At 34.9% G+C, this 21,311-nt stretch overlaps 1 protein-coding gene across 4 annotated transcripts in view; it reads right to left on the reverse strand.

Moving 5' to 3' along the window:
• Nucleotides 1–20,972, reverse strand: part of LOC129236928 (sex determination protein fruitless) — a 139,242-nt gene extending 118,270 nt beyond the window's left edge. For all 4 annotated transcript variants that reach the window (XM_054871499.1, XM_054871428.1, XM_054871269.1 and 1 more), the window contains exon 1: nucleotides 20,770–20,972. The gene's annotated coding sequence lies outside the window, so the exon portion shown is untranslated. The remainder of the gene's footprint in view (nucleotides 1–20,769) is intronic.
• Between the last annotated feature and the right edge of the window lie 339 nt (nucleotides 20,973–21,311).

The following is a 21,311-nucleotide window of genomic DNA, read 5'->3' on the forward strand; positions in this document are numbered from 1 at the left end:
AGTATCTTTCTGACAGCGCAAAAAGAAAACAAAATTTATAAGCACAGGAAGGCCAAACACAAGTTACTTTTCGAATCGCAATAAAATGAATAAAATTTATGTGCACAGGGTGGACCAAACACAAGTATCTTTCTAAAATTTCAATAAAGTGCACTTAACTTGATCTTTGGGAATGACTCACGGTTGCGATTTAAATTGGTGCCCCGTTTTCCATTAAAATTTACGCGCTATGATACAAAAAAAGTTCGATTGGGTTAAAGTAGGGTGAACGAGCAGGCCATCCCAGAGGTTAAAGTTGAGTTAAAGTTAAAGTTTCAAATTTTGTACAAATTAAAAAAAAATCATAAGTGTTCACAAAAAGGAATAAAAAAAAGAAAAATTTTTACAAAAAAAAAAAAAATAATAACAAACGTTAAATTTTGGGTATGCAGTATTATTACCATTAAATTTAGGAATAATAACAAAACAAAAAATTAAAATTTTTTAATCCGAATTTATAGAAAAATTTTGGGTACGCAGTTTTATTGCCCATTAAATTTAGATTTAATAAAAAAAAAATCAAATTTTTTCATCAGTATTTCTAGACGCTGTTTTATTGTCCATTAAATTTTTGGAACAATAAAGTCCGAGTTTGAAGTGTCTCTACAAAAACTACAACAAAAACCAATCAACATCAAGTTTTAAACTTTAAAACAAGTTTTTATTAAAAACAAAAAAATTCTACAAATTTTTATCAAACAAAAACAAAACTTCAACAACTTTTTATCAAAAAAAAAAAAAAACAAGTTCAACAAATTTTTATCACAAAAACAAAATTTAATCAATTTTCATGGAAAAACCAAAAAAATATATATGTACATTTATATATTCATGTTTTCTTATGAGAATTTTAGACAAATTTTGGGTATGCAGTTTTGTTGCCCATTGAATTTTGCTATAAGTGCAAGTTTGAAGAAGTTCAAAGATCACATTGATTTCCAAAAATATTTTTTTTTGCGAGTGGTTCTGTGCATTTTTTTCGCATAAAACGATTTCTACGCTTTACGGCTACCTCAAACTCATTTATTGTATGAGTGGTTTATTTATATAAAATATAAATATAAATGATAATGCAGTATACGAATCGAAAGGCTACCTTTGAATTTCGCTCATAATTGTTCGGTTCCTAGGTATGTCGTTTTTGAAGATTTTCGTGGCCTTTGTTATTCCAAAACTATTGCACTTATCGTTGAATAGAACACAAATGAAAAACTTCACATGTAAGAGCGATGCTGTGCTCTCTCATCCAAGACGACTTTAACGTACCCTATCATAGAGCCGAGTGTCGTGGCAATAGAGTGAATAATTTTTTAAGTGAATTTCGGGATATTTATATTGAGAAAGAAAAAGTTTTTTTTCTAAAAGGAGTCGCCCCACGGCAAATCTCCGAGTGCATTTCTGCCATGAAAAAACGCCTAATAAAAAACCATTTGTCGTAGTCGGAGTCGCTTAAAACCTGTAGGTCCTTCCATTTGTGGAACAACATCAAGACGCTCACCATCCACAAATAGGAGAGGAGCTCGGCCAAACACCTAACAGAAGTGCACGCGCCAATCATCTACTTATATTGAGTTCTTGCGTGTGCTTGATTTTTGTGTGCCCTTTCTATGGCAAAAGAAAATCCTGAGCAGTGGCATTTCTACCTAGTATCTGCACTAAGCTTTGAAGGGCCTCTCAATGGGTTTCGAGTTAATTTTTTTTTATGCCTGGTCACCCTGACATATGTGCATGCATAATTGTAATTTTTTTCATAATTTTGAGTAAATTATTTTCTTCATATTGTTATATTTTCGGGTTTGGTTAAAGCTCAAGCTGTATTTTCTTTCGATTTTTTAAAGCTTTTCCACACAAGTCAACTGTTTTTTACACTTTAAAAGTTGTATACAGATTTTTTTATTGTTTTTTTTTTGTATTTACGTAAGTTTTTAAATTTTGGTCCAACTTAGTTTTGCGCAAACGAAAATCATTTGCTAAATACATTTCCTTCATTTTTTTTGCAATTATACACGTTTTTACGCACTTTTTTTGCAATTGTACAAGTTTCTAAATTTTGTTAAAATTTTTTTGTGGCAACAAACATCATCTACAATATTTTTTTTATTATTATTTCCTGTTTTTTAGTTTTTTTTTTAATTTTATTTCTGTTATTTTTTCACATTTATTTCGCTTTTAAATTTCTGCCAAAACTTATTTATTCTTTGTTTGCATTCGTTCCAAGTTTTGGAAAACTTAAAAACCTTTGTGCACAAATGGATTTGTTGCTGAATATTTGTTTGCATATGTAAATGTGTGCGTATGCATGCACATTTGCTAGAATTTTGCTTAAATTTTTTGCATGCAATTTGCCTTTTCAAAGTAAATCTATTTTTTAAATTAAAATTTATTTGTTTTTTTTTGTTGATTGTCAAATTTCTATGTTTTTTCACTTTTTTGATCACTGTAAAATATTTGTAACAAATTTACACTATCGATTTCGCATTGTAAGCCACATAAATCTATTCGATTTTTCACTTTTAATTGTCCGCCGTAAGCACGTCGAGTTTGTATGTGTGTGTGTGTGTGTTTGAATATTTCCCACACTTTTCCGCAGCGAATTCACAAACCTAAAAACACGTAAATATGTAAAAAAAATGCAAAATTTCATCGAAAGCCATCAATGTGCATCCGCATCCGTATCCGTTCGTTGGCGATTGCGTTCGTTGCCTTTGCCTTTGCCGTCGTATTAGCCGCGCGCGCTACAACACATAAATGTAACTAACGTTTGCGAATGATTCGGTCTCAATGTCTCGATTTCGGTTTGTGGGTTAAGAGACCGCGCGACTGCTACTACATGCCTGCATACGAACATACACACACACACACAAACATATGCGAACACATGCATGCCAACCAACTACACGCATACATAAAAAGTAGCGCCTTAAGGTGCCAGCAGCTAGCTAGGGTACAACATTGAACTAACTCATACTACAACAATCGAATACAACAACAAAAACATAGGCGAATAGTAATGGTAACGTAACATAACGCAACGTAATAGCAACAACAACAACACGCGCACCATTGGAGGGGCGCAATTAATATCCCCGACACACATACACACACGCGCGCAAAAGAAAAAGTATTTGGCACCCTTACATATTGCACACAAACACATAGAAGGGGAAGCAGATAAAAAAAATGGCCAAAGACGCGCGCTCACACATACCCATGCACCAACGCAACGGATTGAAAATGAATTTGAATTCGCATTGATGAACGCAACGCAGCGCTTCAGCAGTTTTGGAGTAGCGCGTGAGCTCGCACAGACACTATTATCCCAGCAGGCCGGCGTATACCCACACACACACACACGCGCGCGCGCATATTAACGAGCGCTGATCAGCGCCTTGCAGTGATCTTGTCACACTTGTATTCACCGATCCACTCACTTGCTTGCTTTGGTCTTGTTGTTGTTGCTGTTGTAGATTTTGTTTTTTGCACAAAATATATTATATATTGCAATAATACGAAGCTTTTTAGCAAAGCAAAACTTGTGATAAATATACAAATATTTTGTATTTAAAATAAATTAAAGTTTATGCTGCATTATTATTGTTTTTCGTTTTTTTTTTGTTTTTGCTTTTGTTGCTTGCATATGAAATAGAAGACGATTGATAATCGTAATGTTGATCTGCGATGACGACAATGAAATGATCACGACGACGACGACGACAACACAGCACGGCACAACCTACCAACCGACTAAAGTCGCAACCGCGAACTGAATTGCCAAAAACCTTGATACCGATCGCAGAAAACATCCACACGCACACAAACATACACCCATGCATATATACCCCTACACGCACACACTATAGCACACATAAACAGCACAGCGGCGAACCAAATCCAAAACCCAAAATACCGACTAACATGAAATGAGCAAAAATAGTAATAAAAAGTAGAAAAAAGCAAACAAAAAACCAAAAAGCTCATAAAAAATTGCGAGCGACGCAGTGGGCGCTGTGGAGGAGCAGCGTAGGTACTTACCTACCTACCTACCTACCAGCAAACTATACGCAGAGTCATACACAGGTTTGTTTGCATGTTTGTATGTATGTATATACACACGGAGCTTACACGCTACATAAATACATGCATACATACATAGAGTATCCGCTGATGGTAACAATGTGTGGGCCACATGCGAAAATGAAATTCTGCAAACAACGATCGATAGCGTGGCGTCGACGCATCGGAAGGCGTTGACAATGGCGCTGGCGACGACGACGACGACGTCGTAATACTTAGATAGTTAGGGCGACAGCGACCACATACAAGCACACGAACACATAGCGACAGCTAAGCTCTCGCGTTGTTTAGGTAGGTAGGCAGCCGTAAGCCCATCTGCGGCGATATGTAGTATAGGTACCTACGTTGTTGGGGCCTTTGCCAAAAATTGGCAATGAGCTGACGTTTGCTTGTACTTGTGCATGCCTGAATCTGCGTCAGCAGCTGCGCGTAATGTATTGACTGTTGGGCGCATTGTTACAGTGAAGATCAGTCGCTAAGGGTATGGTCAAAAGGTTTTTTTTTTGCTGTTTTTTTTTTTTGCTATTATAAAATGACTGTTGAGAGTTATCGGGTATATCATTTTTTGCTTTTTTTGAAGGTCTGCTGCCGAAATTGCCAAAAGTTGTGGTATTACCTGGGTTTTACGTCATTTACTTAATTTTGCTTTCTAAAAGGCTGTCAAAACATCTCTCTACTGGATTTTTTTTTAATTAAACATTATTTTATCTTCGCTAATTTTCTTAAAGTTAAAGAAAACTCGGCGTTTTCATACTTATTTGCCTGTAAATTCTCATAGTGATCACTTTGCATAAAAAAATGGTGAAAGATGAGATGTTAACTGACCAAATAAATTTGAAAAATATATTGAGGTTCTACCATTTGTTACTTTATCAATCTCTATGAAGCTATTACAAAAATGCATTATCAGCATACATAAGTACATTGAGGAACCTATTTTCATTTCTGTATTAAATAAATAAATAATTGGTGCGTACACTTCTCTTGAGTGTTTGCCCGAGATCTTCCTCATATTTATCGCGTGCGTCCTGCTGTTCCACAAATGGAGGGACCTACAATTTAAAGCCGACTCCGAATGGCAAATAGTTTTTTTAAGAGGATCTTTTCCATGACAGAAATACACTCGGCAAACCTGCCATTCATTGTCTATCGAGGGGCGATCGCTATTAGAAAAATCTTTTTCTATCATTTTGCTATTTTATGTAGTCACGCACCAACCCACTCGGCTACGGCGGTTGATATAGTGACTGCCCCACATCATCTCAGCCAGCAAAACTTGATCTGGTGCAAAGTGAAGCATGCACAGCATGAAACGAAAGCAATGCAAAAGTTTACCTGAAACATGTCACTGCCTACAATTTAGCCAATCATGACTTAGCTGTCTTGCTTCTGCTTTTATTTTCCATGAACACCAGTGAATTAATGCATTACGGAATCTAAAGCGTGCACATCTATACAATCGCTTGATTTGACTAGGGACCTGTTTAGCTCTATGTAAGGTTAGTGTTGACTAGCTCCAGAACTCCATATAAACTCTCAACTTTTAACACTACCAAGAGGGGCATGGTTGATAGAGTACCGATTTTGGTCATCCGTTATGGCCATCATTGTCATGATCCGGGGGACGTTGGCCAATCAGCTGATTCTTTCAAATTTGCTGATTGTCGGCTAATGGTCTGATCTTGGCCACATCTCTAAAATCTTTTCAATATGAGGTTCAGCCATCGGCTATGGTGAGATGGTAACTTCATTATAGCAACTTCGGCTGCCACGTCACATGGGACTCAGAATTCTGCCCCCCTCAATTCACACGTATTCACACACTCGTCCAATCAGTCGTTGCTCAGATAGCAATAAAGCAACATGAATGGAGACTGCGTTGATTGTTTTCGTATATTCGACCCAAAAAGGGTGTACGCGCCAATTATATATATATATATATATATATAAAATCTAAATTTGGCTAGTCAAATGTTTCGAATGACTTATAAAAAGAAAATTTCGAATTTTGATATCGAAAACGAAAATGAGCTGATCCTGAAATGAGTGAATTTTTTTGCAATTTTATGGTGGCCTCGCTAAAGATCTTTACGAAAATTGCTTGCTGTATTTTTATATCCATAATTATTTACAACCGCTTTACTCGTAACAGTATGGGGAAGCCAAGTCCGTACTGGTAAAGTAGAAACGATTGTCGGCTGCCCGGTTTGCTTTTTACAACAAACTGTTAGTTATATTAGGGTCAGCTATTCTAATCTAACCCAAAATGATAGATTACAATAATGCAACATCAGTGAGAGTATTTCTGACCGTGACATAACAATTAATAGAAAAGAGAGAGAACGGAGAGAATAAAGACTAAAAAATAATAACAAAAAAAAAAACTAAAATAAAATTAAAAAACAAACATATAAATAAAATAAATATAAATAAAAATAAATAATAAATAAATAAATAACAAAATTAATAAAATTAAAATAATTAAAAAAAAACAAAGCATTAAAAAAACAAAAATAAGAAACAAAAATATAAAAAATAAAAAAGTAAAAAAAAAATTAAATTTAATATAAAAAGAATTAAATTAAATTATTAATAAATAAAATAAAAAATAGTAAATATAAATAAATAAAGTAAATAAATAAATAAAAAAATTATAAAATTAAAATAATTAAAATAAAAAACAAAGTATTAAAAAAACAAAAATAAGAATCAAAAATATAAAAAACAAGAAAAAATAAATAAAATATACAAGGATTTAAATTAAATTAATAATAAATAAAATTTTAATAAAAAATGAAATAAGAAGAAATAAAATTAAAATAAATGAAATAAGAAGAAGTAGTAAATAAAAAAAATAAATAAATAAATAAAAAAAATAAATAAAAAAATTAATAAAATTTAAATAATAAAAAATAAAATTATAAAAAATTAAAATAAAATAAAAAAAATTTAAATAAAATATAAAAAGATTTAAATTAAATTAATAAAAAATAAAATTTTAATTAAAAATGAAATAAGAAAAATACAAATAAATGAAATAAGAAGAAATAGTAAATATGAATAAAAAATAAATAAACAAAAAAATTTATAAAATTAAAATAATAAAAAAAAAAACAGAGTATTAAAAAGTTAATAAAAAATGAAATTATAAAAAAAAATTTAAATTAAATAAAATAAAAATTAAAATGAAATATAAAAAGTTGTACACTAAATTAATAAAAAATAAAATTTTAATTAAAAATGAAATAAGAAAAAATAAAATTAAAATAAATGAACAATAGAGAATAAATGAAAATAAAATTAAAATAAACAAAATTAACACAAATATTCAATTATTACGTCAGTAAATCAACTGATTCTGTCAAATAATTACGAGCAAGCTATGAGCGGTTCACGAATTCTGCCACCCTCTGTATTCCCTTCAACATGAATCTAATCAAACTGTGTTCATCAGTAATGATGAGTTCGTGAGGTTATATTTACAAAGTGCATAAAAAATGAGCTTTGGTAGAATCTGGTTGCTGGCGCTGTTATCAAATGATTAATAAATTTTAAATTTATGGACTAAAAACATAGATAACTGTGCCCCAAAAAAATATAGGAATACAGATGGCGCTAGTGCCGCTAATTGCGATGTCATGGTTCGATTGGCGCTCGCTCTCAGAATAAGTATGTAAACTGTCCGCTAGATAGCGCTAGTTTCGACACATGTACTTGAAAGAAATACTTGGTTATGTTTGAATCGTACTTCGTCCTATGAGAGAGACATAAGAGTGAATATATGAACTGTAAGATAGTAGAAGAATTGGCATGTAAGCTACTTATAAAAAGTTAACTCAGTGCGTATTTGAAATAAGAAGGGAATGGGAGTCGAACCTTTCGGTTCAATACCTTCTTTGATAGACCCATTAAAAGCCTATTTAAAATGAACCCGATTAATCTTGTAAGCTCTTGTTATTGGGGATAACTTGAATCCTAGATTTTATCTTGTATTTTAGATTGCGCGCTCATCAAATAGGTGTGACGTCACACTGTTGCAGTTATCTTAGAGAAATTTGAAAATACGAGCATGTATGAAAGAAGAAATTACACAAAAAACACACGAATAACTCACACACACAGCGATTATGTCGAATTCACAGAGCGCGGCATAGCGGCACGAGATGGACGCCACCTTTGTAACATATTCTGACATAGTGGCGACAAGCTTCTAACCTTACTAGATCTAAATTATTTGCTGTAGTCTTTGGATGTCATGAGGCTTAAAACCATAGTGGAGTTATTCGGCTTGTTTTTTTATAATTAAATGATATGCCAATTCACTTTGTTTAATGATTTTTAACAAATATCGGATCTCATACCAATTGACGACAGCTCGTTGTTGATCATTTTGTCAATTTTAACGGTCTTTCCATCACGATTGCCTGAGTAATACGATTTTCAATTTTCTTTTCACGTTGAAAGTCACAGTTAAAGATAAAGATTAAGGTATAAAATTTTGATTTTTTGATTAATTGATCGATCACTCGATCGTCTGTAATTTTAAAGTTGTGGTTCAATATATGTTCCAGAGCTAGAAGCTACCGGCAAAGCAGTGTATATTACTGCTAGAATCGCTTTGAGGAACTTTTTTTATTCCATAAATCATATCAACGATCAGACAATTAATTTCTTTACTGATCAATCGGCTAATTTCTGAAGTATTTACGTACATAGTTGGTGTTCTTAGTAGACATTCATCTGAATGATAAAATTACTAAGTCTAATATGCGCGATTGAGTATCAATAAACAATTTTTGTTTGTTAAATTATCACTTATTTCGGATAACAAAAGTTTGCTGGTGAAACCAATTTTACACATACTGTAGATACTTGCAGACCTCGATATTTGCGAAACAGTTTTTTTCTATTCATTGCGTACTCAGCACTTGCGACATTAGAAAATTTTTACCTCGATACTTGCAAAATTTTGTGTTTTGTCTTTCTCTTTTGCTTTTTTTCGTTGTATTTTTAAGAATGAAGCTCGGGGAAGTACCGTCGATGTCATTGTAGTAATGGCATTTTTTGAAATGAATCAGCTGAATGAATTTAGGGGAAGTACCGTCTAACTCATTGCTAACGAAATGACAGTGTTGCATTAACTTTTGTATGGTGTGAAAAAATGTTCGCCGGTAAGAAATTTCGCTTTAATGAAGAGGATATCACTGAAACTGAAATCTATTTTGAGGCAAAAGATAAATCATTCCACAAAAGTGGTATTGAAATATTAGAGCGGGGCTAATGTTCTTAATGGAAATTACGTTGATGAATAAAGTTAATTCTAATTTCTTTGTTAGGCCCGGCACTTTTTAGCCCATGTGTTATGCTTGGATTGGGCATGTATAACAATGCTTGCTTAAACGATGTTATGACGCTGCAGAGGCTCAGAAACACTGTGGAACAAGTGAGTGTGTACGAAACGAATCAAAATCGAAACTTTCTTTAATTTCAAATGAAACTTATCGCTTGAAGGTGTATTTAATTAATATAATAAAAACAAATAAATTTTGATTGCTATTAGTAAAAAAACTATTTAACTGTGGTAAAAAACTACAGTACTTGCGGCAACCTCGAAACTTGCAGCGAACCCGGTTTTCATTAAGGGGACAGATACCTGTAAAATTTCGAAAAAAAAATAAATTTTTTTCTCATAAAATGTTAATATATATCCTTTAATATGTCAAAAAAAATTTTGAACGTAAATTTAAGTATTTCTTATATTATAGATCGTCAACCGTGAGGACACTATTCTTTGCGTTCGAGCGCTGGGAGAGGCATACGTGGTATTCAAACTTTAGACGCGTTTTTCTCAAAACTATATTTTTCGAATTGGCGTACACGATAACTCGAAAAGTTATTCTCCCGATGTCACTGAAATTTTGCACACATCTTTTCTATGATATTACTTTCTATGTGTTACAAGTTTTCGAAAATTTTTCAAAAAAAAAATTTTTTCGCAGGAAAAACAGTAGGAAAATTCGGCCCAAAATTCGTTGTTTGTTTTTTAAGCATTTTATTCCGCGAATTTATTTTTTTCATTTTCTTTTATTCATTCATATAGAAATTATGATATTAATAAGCTAAAAAATTTTTGGTTTTTCGTATTCGGTCACTGACGCCGATGCTACAATGCCCGCCGATTGAGAAGCCCCGCTGCGACCTTTCTGGAAGAATTGATTGTACATCCGCCACTTTAAATGATTAAAATAAAAAAAATTTCTTATATTATTTTAATGTATAAATGCCAATTTTGAAAAAAATACACTGACTTCTTCATTTTAAATAATTTTAATGAAAATCAGGGAATATATGGCTGTTTATAGGTATCTGTTCCTTTAAGTGCGAGAACTGAGCTTCTAGTGTAATTATGCAATTAAACATTCCTTTTTAGGCTGTCTGTTGTGCAAATAAACTTAATTTTTAACTAAATATTAGCTTATCTATCCACCTAATAATGATTTTGAGCGTGCTTTGGTACTTATACCAGATGATCGGCATACAATATCTTACAAAATTTGTGTCAAACACGCAAAGTAAACTGAAAAGGAATCTCATAAATGTTCCAACTATTTTTACTCCTTCCTTCGACTGTTTGACTGTTTAGCTGCTGTTGTGAGTGAACTTTGATGCTACATTTTAAATTATGTTTGGAATTATCCCGAGAATATTCATCTCTAAAACCCAACTACTTATCTTTATAATCTCAAAAGGTTTCTAATCTAAAATTGAACAAACGTAGCTTTAAAATTTAATCCGCCTTCATATCGAATCAGAGATAAGTTGGATGAATTTGATCTTACATAAAATTGCGTATGTATTCGTAGTCGACTAGTGGCTGCTTCTGAAACAATGTTGACTTGTTCGTTTGAAACAAGTTATGCATGTGCAGATGCAGGTATGTATGTATGTATGTATATGTATCGACTATTGATTAGCCCATCGCTTCGTCGACCAATAACTACGTACATACACACATACATACATACACGTATGTAGATCACTGTTTCCCACTCACTTAGCTAATCGCACACTCTCAACCATTAGATCATTTTAGTGCAATAAGTTGACTTATGAGTTTCGAAATCAACACCAATACCACCATAGACAAGATACGCTCCTTCCTTTCACACAACCGGCGCACAAAACCATCAGCGACACTCGCATCGATCGCATTAGATGCGTGATGAAGATCGCTATACGCAGCTGTGCACTGTATACATACACACATAGGCACAGCTAACTGTGATGCCGGGATGTATGTATGTATGTACGAACATTTCTATGTGTTTGCATCATAAGGAAGTCGGCCAGTGCAGCAGGGCAGTAAAATCAAACAGCTTTGGTGCTTTTCTTATTGTGCTTGCAAATTCGACAACGAATTGTTGAGTACCTACTAATAACACTCAAAACAACACCAAAAAAAAAACACACAAACAAAAAATAAGAAACAGAAAAAAAAAACAAATCAGTAACAACAACAAACAAGCGCAATCAAGTGATCGTGTAAAACGGACAAATGAGCGAAATGGAACGAAAACGTCCAAACTGGGCGAAGCCCGAGACAATGGTGAATAGTACAGAAATGAAAACGAAAAAGTGCACAAAACATAAAACGAGCACTACTGCGACTGTCGCTGACGCGCTGCAAAAGCACAACTAAAAGGCAAGCCCAGAAAGCGAAAAGATAATGAAACCAAAAAAAAAGTAAAAAATAAAAATCAAACTCAAATAAAAAAATGTTGCGAATTTTTGTTTTCGGCAAATGTTGCTGTTTGAAGGTCAACTTTACGACCCATAAGAGCGCAAGGCAATCGCATAATGTTGTTGTTGTACTAAATATGTAGCAGTAGCTACACACACACATACATATGCCTGTAAGCGTGTTTGCATGTACATAAATATACATACTCGTATGTTGTCGCCGCTACTGCGCTTGTGGTTGTTGTTGTTTGTATTACTCTTATATTATTAAAACTTTGTTCCTTTATTTTCGCAGCGTTGCGGCTGTTCTTTTATATTTTTGGCATTTTTTCGTCGAATTTATTTGCATGCGATCGCTTACGATCCGCACTCGCCTGCCTGCCTTTGGGTGTGTGTGTGTGTGTGTGCGTGTAAATTAAGTTCTGTGCGCATTTGCGCGCGGGTATTTGTGTGTGTGCGTGTTTTCGCATACATCCCTACTACATTGTAAATGTTGGAATAATCTTCAAATTTTTATATTTAATTTTTTCAAATTTTTTATTTTTTTTTAACTATTTTTAGTGTGAACACTTACGAGTTCCTTCGTTTGGCTCTCTGGCTTTTTCTATTTTTTATTTATTTATTTATTTAAAAATAACTTAAGTAGAGAGCAAAAGAAGGGCAGCGTGTAGCGAAATTCGCCAATTTATAATTGAAGGAAATTAGTTGTGCGCTGCTGTTCTACTGACAGAATACTTTTGTAGACATACATACACACATACATATATATATAAGTATGTTTGTATGTAATTTTTTACACTTCGCTGAACTTAATAGCTGTTGCCGTGCCATAGAGAATGAAAGTTGTGAAGCGGGTGTGGCCAAGGTTTCCGTCTATCGGTTGTGCAACAAATTGTTACTTAACGTTGGTGGAATAATTTTTTCTAAAATATTATACATATATTTTGTACATTTGTATTTTTGTAGCTGGCACTGTTGTATGCAGAAAACGTGTGATTACGAAGTAATGAGATTGATTTCGGAATTGAAAGCATAGCTTAGGCGTAACAGCCGCTTCCTTTGGTTCATAATTCGCATTACAGAATGACAGATCAGCTGTCATGAAATGTCTTACATGTATGCCCACCTACTTTTGATTATTTTAGCACACTCTGAAAAATGAATAAGCCGCAAATATTTACGTTTTTATGTGCATACCCTGTGTGGTTTCTTTTAATCTATGAACAAATCTTTTCTGAATACACAATAACTTTATCCGTCTAACCTTCTGATCTCTCTAATGTTAGAACAAAGGGAGTCTGTTAGTATATGTATGTGTCCATCTTACCACTAGATCACAGTTTTAATGGAACATATTCAAACGTCCCCATTTGGAGTAGGAGCTCAAGAAGGTGCTGCAGCAAAAGAATGCCCAGTTTTTGGTTTTACCAGTCCTTTTTCTATTCCCCTATTTTTGAATTGCCGACTCATTCGAACGATTATCTCCAACGAATTTTGTGATTACTTGTTCTTAAATATGAATGTAAACTCCGCCTCCACCAGTTAATAATACTGCCGGTGCTATCGTATGGCTGCGAGTGCTGGACACTGACAAGCAAATGCGAAAGAAGCTTAAGAGTGTTCGAGCAAAAGGTGCTTCGAAGGGTGTTTGACCCTATTGCTGACCTTATGCCATTAAATCTTATGACATTAAATCCAAAAGTCTTCGATGGTTAGGACAGACTGTGCGCGTGGAGGATAGCATCCCTCAAACATCCTTTTTAACAACAAACTTACTAACGACCCGGGTTCTAGGACCCCCAGGGTTAACCTGGCTTGACCAAGTCGTAACCAACCTGGAAAAGCTACGTGTTAGGAGCTGGAAGTCTATTGCTGTGCATCATGAAGATTGGAAGAGGATTGTGGACGAAGCTAAAGCGCACCCTGAGCTGTAATTGCTACTTGAGGATGATGATGATGTTCTTAAAGATCGAAATAAATTTCAATATTTCCAATGCGTTTTTCTTTTGCGTGATATTGTACTTCTGTGAAATTGTATTCATGTGAAAATGTGCATCTGTCTACTTGAAAAAGACTTAAGATATTGGGTTGCGATACACTGAGTATGGATAAAGTTTATATTCTTCCTCTTCCGGATAACTTAAGATTCATCAATGAGTCCAAGAGATTTGTGGAAGAGTGACCTCAAACTAATTTTTCCGTCTTACCACCCAAAGTTTATCTTTCCTATCTCTTTTCTTTCTACTGAAATCTATCCGGGTGTAGTAAATTGGTCTTCTGGCTGAGTGCTTGGACTTGCCCAACCCCCCACAAATCTAATCTAATCTCATCTACTTGACAAATGTCGAAGATGACATAAAAAACGGTAGCGTCTAGAAATTATGCACTACTGACATCTAAGCGTAACTTTTGGAAGACCCTTTATATAGGGTTTTCGAATAACAGGTGTTATGAATGAATGGATTGCGCTATCGAGAGATGATTAACGATTTTTTATGGCCGGAATTGGATGGTACTGATCTGCACAACGTTTATTTTCAACAAGAGGGCGCTACATGCCACACAAGCAACGAAACCATTGATCTTTTACGAGAACAGCCCAGGGTCGATTCAATACCTCAAAGATGTAATTCGTCAGGCTATCGAGGACATAGGGCAGCCACTTTGCAATTCGGGTATCGAAAATTTCATGAAAAGGATATTGTCCGGTAAGCGTGGTCGTGGTGGTCATTTGCCTGGTGTTATTTTCCACTATTAACGGCATACCTTCCTCTTAATAATGAAATAAACATCCGATCATTTATATTAAAAAATAGTATTTTTCTTTGAATATCAAAGTAACATCTCTTATTGGAAAACCCTTTATATTCAAATGTCGAAATTTTTGTACAGTCAGGCAATTCAAACTTTTGACCTTTTTAGTGCTAACATCTATGGATCGCTATAGAATTAAGAAAAAAAAAATGTTTTGGCTTAAAGTTTTAAAATCAACATTCCGTTGATCCTCTGTTGGCGAAAAAATTTTGTTAAGGATTCATTTCTCGATTTTGTCGTAGTGACAAGTGACCTAAGCGGTTTGGCTCTGTCGTCGAGCTTTAACGTTAGAATAATAACAAAAATTCTTTAACACTTCAGTTAGTTTTAAATAAACCCTCTGAAAACAATTTATAGGTGTTTGCCTTTCAACAAAACAAAACAAAAAAAAATCCTCAAATCTAGACACCCGACCTCTGGTGTGGTGTGGTCTCTTTATGCTCTACAGGCCTTAAGGCATAAAAACATAATACCATTTTTGTAGTTGAAATAATATTTTAGTAGAGTCCAAATTGTGTAATGGTTTTTTGTTTCTTAAGGGTTGCCAGATTTTTTTTTTTTATAAATCAATTCATCATGAATTTTCTATTAATGAAAATCAGTACTTTGTGTAGGGTTGCCAGATTTTTTTAAGTGTTGCCAGATTATTATTATTTTTTTTAATAAATCAATTCATTATGAGTTTTCTATTAATGAAAATCAGTAATTTTCAGCATATTTATATTTAAATTAATATACGACAAAGTTATTCATTTGAGTAGCAAAAATTAATTATTTAAATTCAAGGGTTTTAAAGATACAAATTAATTAAAATTTTTTTTAAAGTTATTCATTTGAATAGGAAAAATTAATTATTTAATTTCAAGAATTTTAAAACTAAAACTAAATTACATTTTTTTCATATCAGTGAACATACAAAATATTTTTAAATATTTTTTTCTTTAACTTATCCAATAATTATCGCATTTTTGAATGGCACTAATGGGATTTTTCCGTTTTCACCTTTTAGGAAGTCGAAAAATTATGTTTTACTTAAAGTTCGCTTTCCACAGTTTTAATAAGAAATCGATTTCATTCTTTGCCCCAGGAAATGCGTATGAAACTTTGAGTGAGAAACATTGAAAAAATAAAACTTAAAAATTTTTCAAAATACGGAAATGAACAACTACAGGGTTGGCCATATTAAACTGACCCATGTGATTATTAAAAAAATATGGAAAAAGAAACATTTTTTTGTGTTTCATTGTGAAAAACATTTAATTTAGTTCAAGGAGATTCGTTTACATCACTTTTTGAATATGATATCGCGCAAGTGGTCGCCCTTAGCTCGTATAGCGTAATGTGCCCGTTTTTCGGCGTTTTCCATAGTTTTGGCCAGCGTCTCGGCCGATATGGCGGCTATTTCCCGTCGGATATTGGCCTTAAGTGCGCCTAGTGTCTTTGGCTTGTTGACGTAAACCTTAGATTTCAAATTACAGTAAAAAGTTATAGGGTTACTCAATGGGTCAGTTTAATATGGTCAACCCTGTATTTATAAATTTCACTCATTTTCCTTAAATATTTATAGAATTTTTTTCTACTGCGCAATTATTTTTTTTATTCAGTAAAAATAAGTAAATTTGTATGCAAACTCAGGAAATTAGCGCACTGATTTATGGTATGAAACAAAAAAATAGTAGCATAATTGGGAAATCAGTACTGTCGTGATCAAATCAGCACGTCTGGCAACCCTAAATTTGAGTGCTCGTTCCACTAATCTACCACTTCTACTTATATTTGCCTCTAAGCAATTTACCGATGGATCGCTGGAAATATCACGTAAATATTTCCGTTGATAATCAGCTGATTTATATTAGAAAAAAAACTTTAGTAGAAAAATACATAAAATACAGCTTATTTCATATATATTTAGTATATATGTGAATATGTGTGCACCATAAACTCATATAATCTTTTACATGATCAGTTAGTATGTATGTGTGTGTGTGCGCAAAAGTTATCACTAGATGAAGGCAATAAATGCAACTGCATGAATTTTTATTTGAATCTTACCTATACAAGGCAAAGAGAATAAGCCTCATTTGTTACGGCATATTTCGGAATATTTAGCGATAAATGCATAGCAAAAAAAAGTGGCGTAATTTTAATTGTGAAAGCATAATTCTTTTGATTACATGGTTATTCACAAAATGACCACCAGTTCTGGAAATTTTTTAGAAATTTGGAGCACTTCACCCTCTTGCCGAAACTTTGTTTCAAATTAATCCAAGCGATCCGTGTAGTTGATAATAAAATTTTGCTTTGCTAGAAAACCATAAAATCGATTAATTAAAGATTCAGTTCATATCTAGCCAATAAAGGGAGCTTTAGTAATCCAGCCGATAAGCTATTTCTAACTTCAAAGTGTCCTTTAACTCTTTCCTTTTGCTCAACTGCCTGACAAAGATTCAATTTGCTATTTTCGAAACTAAAGAAAGGGAGTGAAAATGTACCATTTTGTGCAAATATTTTCAAAGCTGGTTAAATCGGTTAGCAAAACCAGCTCATTTTAAACCTAACCACAAATTTTATGTTAATAATCAACTAACTTTTCAATATATCATCGGACCGAGCTTAGAAAGATTTTAAGATAGCAAAAAAGTGTTTATCCGCAAGATAAAGTGAGCTTTAATGAAGAATCTATGGCTTGCGAAAGCAGGGTAGCTAAGCAGTAAATGCTGAAATAATTCTACCTTATCCTCCAGACGACTAGCGCAAAAGCGACTCGAAGTAATGCTAAGTTTCAAACTATAAACCCCCAACGTATAATTCTCGGCTAGGTTGTGTTAGCCTTAGGAGCTCGCTCGTGGGCCTCCGATCCATGGATAGTAGCTAGCGCGACTGTGCGATCTTTAAATAACACGATTTCCCGAGAGTTTAAAAATATTATAATAATTTGTTAAGATAATACTGTACCCTCTGCACCTCTGCGACTGCTTTAGAATGACAGAAAATCGGTGGTCAGTGGCTCTAAATGATGGCGCCCAAAACACACAAATTCACTTTTTTACCTAATTTTTCTAAAAGCTGCCATTACAAAATTATTAAACAGCGCAGCTGAAAGATTAAGTTGTATACTTTTAAAAAATGCTTCTTGAAATGAAAAATATTGAATTGGGGGTGGCAAATTCAGCCATTCTAAGACATCTATTGACCCATTCTCATACTGAAGACACAAACTATGAACAACACCACATTCTACGGAAATCAACGGTGTTTAGCATAGACAAAAAAAAAAATTACTTCGATCACAAAAGGAGACAATTTCGATACGACGGCAGACTATGAATAGTTTTTAGAAATTAGTTTTTGGATACATTCGAAAATTTCCTATAAAGCGTAGGGTGGCAGATGGTGGAGCAGATGAAGATGTCAGCTGCAGGCTAAACAAAACACGGGCGGCATTCGGGCGAGTGCATACAGTATGGGGAAGATCGCAAATCTGCAGGCGCACTATACTACAAATATTCGGCTCATGCGTGAAGTCAGTATTGTTGTACGGAAGAGAGACATGGCTGGTCTCCAACACCATCACACAGAGGCTACAACCCTTCATCAACAAAGATTAACGAACGAGGTACACATTCTTAGGCAAATCAAACGATGGATAGATCACACATTGAGGGAGCCACCAGATAGCATTACGAGAATGGCACTGGACTGGAACCCACAAGGGAGCAGTGATCGCGGTCGACCAAAAACACTTGGAGATGGTCGATGCTGCGCGAACTAGCAGATGCCGACATCTCATGGGACGGTGCAAAAACAACAGCTCAGAACCGTGTACGATGGAAGAGTCTTGTCGAGGCCCTATGCTCCGGAGAGTAGTGAACGAGGGGCAAAAAAGAAAAAAAAAAAAAAAAACAAAGCCAACTTCTTTGTCAAACAAAATTTGTTTTTAATATATTACTTTATAAAAATGGGAAAAAATTACGTTTCCCTATCTTTGAGTAATCTGGTCTATCATTTTTGGCTTTTGAAACTCGGAAACGGAAATCGATATCAAAAAGTTTTGTTATGAAACTTTGTTGGCCTTTATATGAATCTGTCGTTGTTTTTGCATAATAATAAAAAATGTATGCTCAGAATTTGAGGTTTTTTTCGTAAATCGCAGTCACGTGTTTATTCATATCTTGTTGCGATTGTGGCAATGTTTTTTTAAATATTTAACAGGTGGCGCTAAAGTAATCCTCCTATCAGAAAATGCTATAAATTTTGCGATTAGCCCCTAATGTCAGTTCTGTTTTGACATTTGTGTAGTAAACACATGCGAAATACACGTTAATAAACAATGTTACGCTACACTGCTCCAGAACGCGGAATATTGCTGACTATTAATTTGACCAATAATCGGTCGGTGACTTTGGCACAACGTGAATTTCGTCGCAGATTTCCTCGCCGTCCAACGCCTACTGGTGAAACACTGCGACGTTTAGCCGCTCCCCTCGAAGAGACCGGCACAACACGAGATGGCGTGGCAGACCCCGGAGTAGCCGTTCTGCAGAGAATATTGCTGCTGTAGCCGAGAATGTCATGGAAGCGCCGCCGACATCGACCAGACGACGTGCCACGCAAATGGGTATCAGTCGACGGTCTTTACAGCGAATTTTGCTACAAGATTTGAAGATGTTTCCGTACAAAGTCTAGACGGTGCATCAGCTGTTAGCTGCTGACCGCCAATCGCGTCTAACATACGCTCAAGCCATCCTTAATCACCACCAAGAGGAAGATGATTTTTCATCAAAAATAATCATGAGTGATGAGACCCATTTCCATCTTAGCGGGTACGTAAATAAGCAAAATTTACGCTTCTGGGGCACTGAAAATCCGCGTGTAACCCACGAAGAGCCATTACACTTGCTCAAAGTCACTGTATGGTGTGCTGTTTTCGCTGGAGGAGTCATCGGACCTTTTTTCTTCGAAGACGTCGCGGGCCAAACGGTTACTGTGAATGGTGAGCGCTACAGAGCAATGATCAACGAGTTCTTTATGCCGCAACTTGATGAATTGGGATTGGAAAACATGTGGTTCCAACAGGATGGTGCAACGGCACACACTGCACGTGCCACAACCGATATGCTTTTCCGAAGGATGCATTTCCCGGGCGCCTAATCTCCCGTTTTGGCGATTTGCACTGGCCAGCAAGATCGCCTGATTTGACCGCTCCAGACTTCTTTTTGTGTGGCTTATTGAAGTCGCGGGTTTATGTCAACAAGCCTCAGACTCTTGCAGCTCTTAAAGACAATATCCGTCAAGAATGTGAGGATCTATCGCCGGAAGTTTTGGCCAAAGTGATGGAAAATGCCATAAAGATCTCCGTTTGGAGGTGCATCTGGACAACATTCGGTTGCCAAATATTCCGATCATATTTATAAGAAAACAAGCCGACTAAGGCACCACCATTAAAACAGATGGTTTGGCGGGTGTCTGCTTGTCGTAGTCATTCACTAGAATCCGTTTGGGGCCAAATACGGTATTTACTCCCAGCGTACTGAATTGCAATTGGAGGTTAGTGAAGCGAGGGGGGTTACATAAATATATAATTGGCGCTTATACGCCTTTGTTGGGTGTTTGGCCGAGCTTCTCCTCATATTTGTGGAGTGCGTTTTGATGTTGTTCGACAAATGGATGGATCTACAGTTTTAGGTCGCCTTCGAACAGCAGATGGATGGAACGACACGCTCCATGGCATTAGCACACAATTTTTTTCTATTTTTTTTTTTCAAACACTCGAAAATCACTGTAAATGCAATTGAAAACAATTTCTTCCACAGGCGTGCTTAAGTGTTATGGCTTCATTTTGTTTTAAGCTTATTTATTTTAAAATTTCACTTTTTCACACATGGAATCTGTTTCAATTTCACTGTCTTTCTTCCGTATGATTGATGTGCGTGTTGATTTAATACAAAAAAAAAAAAACAAAAACTGTCTGCGGGCGCGCGACACAAACAATAGCGGCGGCGGTTTTGATACATTTTTCACTGCACAAAAATTCATATTTTTTTTTTAATTCCTTAATCAATTCATTAACGGCTTAGCAATTAACCAGTTGCTCGTACATACATATTTGCATGTATATCCTACCGGTTCCAGCAATACATATCTACATACATACATGTATTTATGCATACGCAGAACTGACGTAAAGGTATCAATGCAGTTGCTTGTTTCTATTTCTAATATTTTTCTAAAATTCTACTTGGTTAGTAGTAGCGAAACCGTACAATGATGCGATGCGAGTTGAGCTATTACTCAATCGATTTAGAATTACACCGCGCACCGTTTAGAAAAGAACTGAACGCAGCGTAAAATTGAGCGGACGCCGCAGCCAACTAAAAATTCTTCATTATGAGCAAGAAACGTCGCGCTGCCACACTACAGCAGAACAACAGCCAAAGCAGCCAGCATTCGCCAATATGCGAATTATTAAATAAACATGTACAACAGCAGCGCACAACAACACTACAATTACCAATAGCAACAAATAAAACACACAGAAAGAACAAAAAAAACGCGCAAAATGCGATGCGAATGACAGCAGAATTTTACAAAAATAGTTGAAAAAAAATGGCAAATGCCGTTTGAGTGCCGCAAAGCGGTCGCTT

The sequence above is a fragment of the Anastrepha obliqua genome, chromosome 1, assembly GCF_027943255.1.
Source record: "Anastrepha obliqua isolate idAnaObli1 chromosome 1, idAnaObli1_1.0, whole genome shotgun sequence".
NCBI lineage: Eukaryota > Metazoa > Arthropoda > Insecta > Diptera > Tephritidae > Anastrepha > Anastrepha obliqua.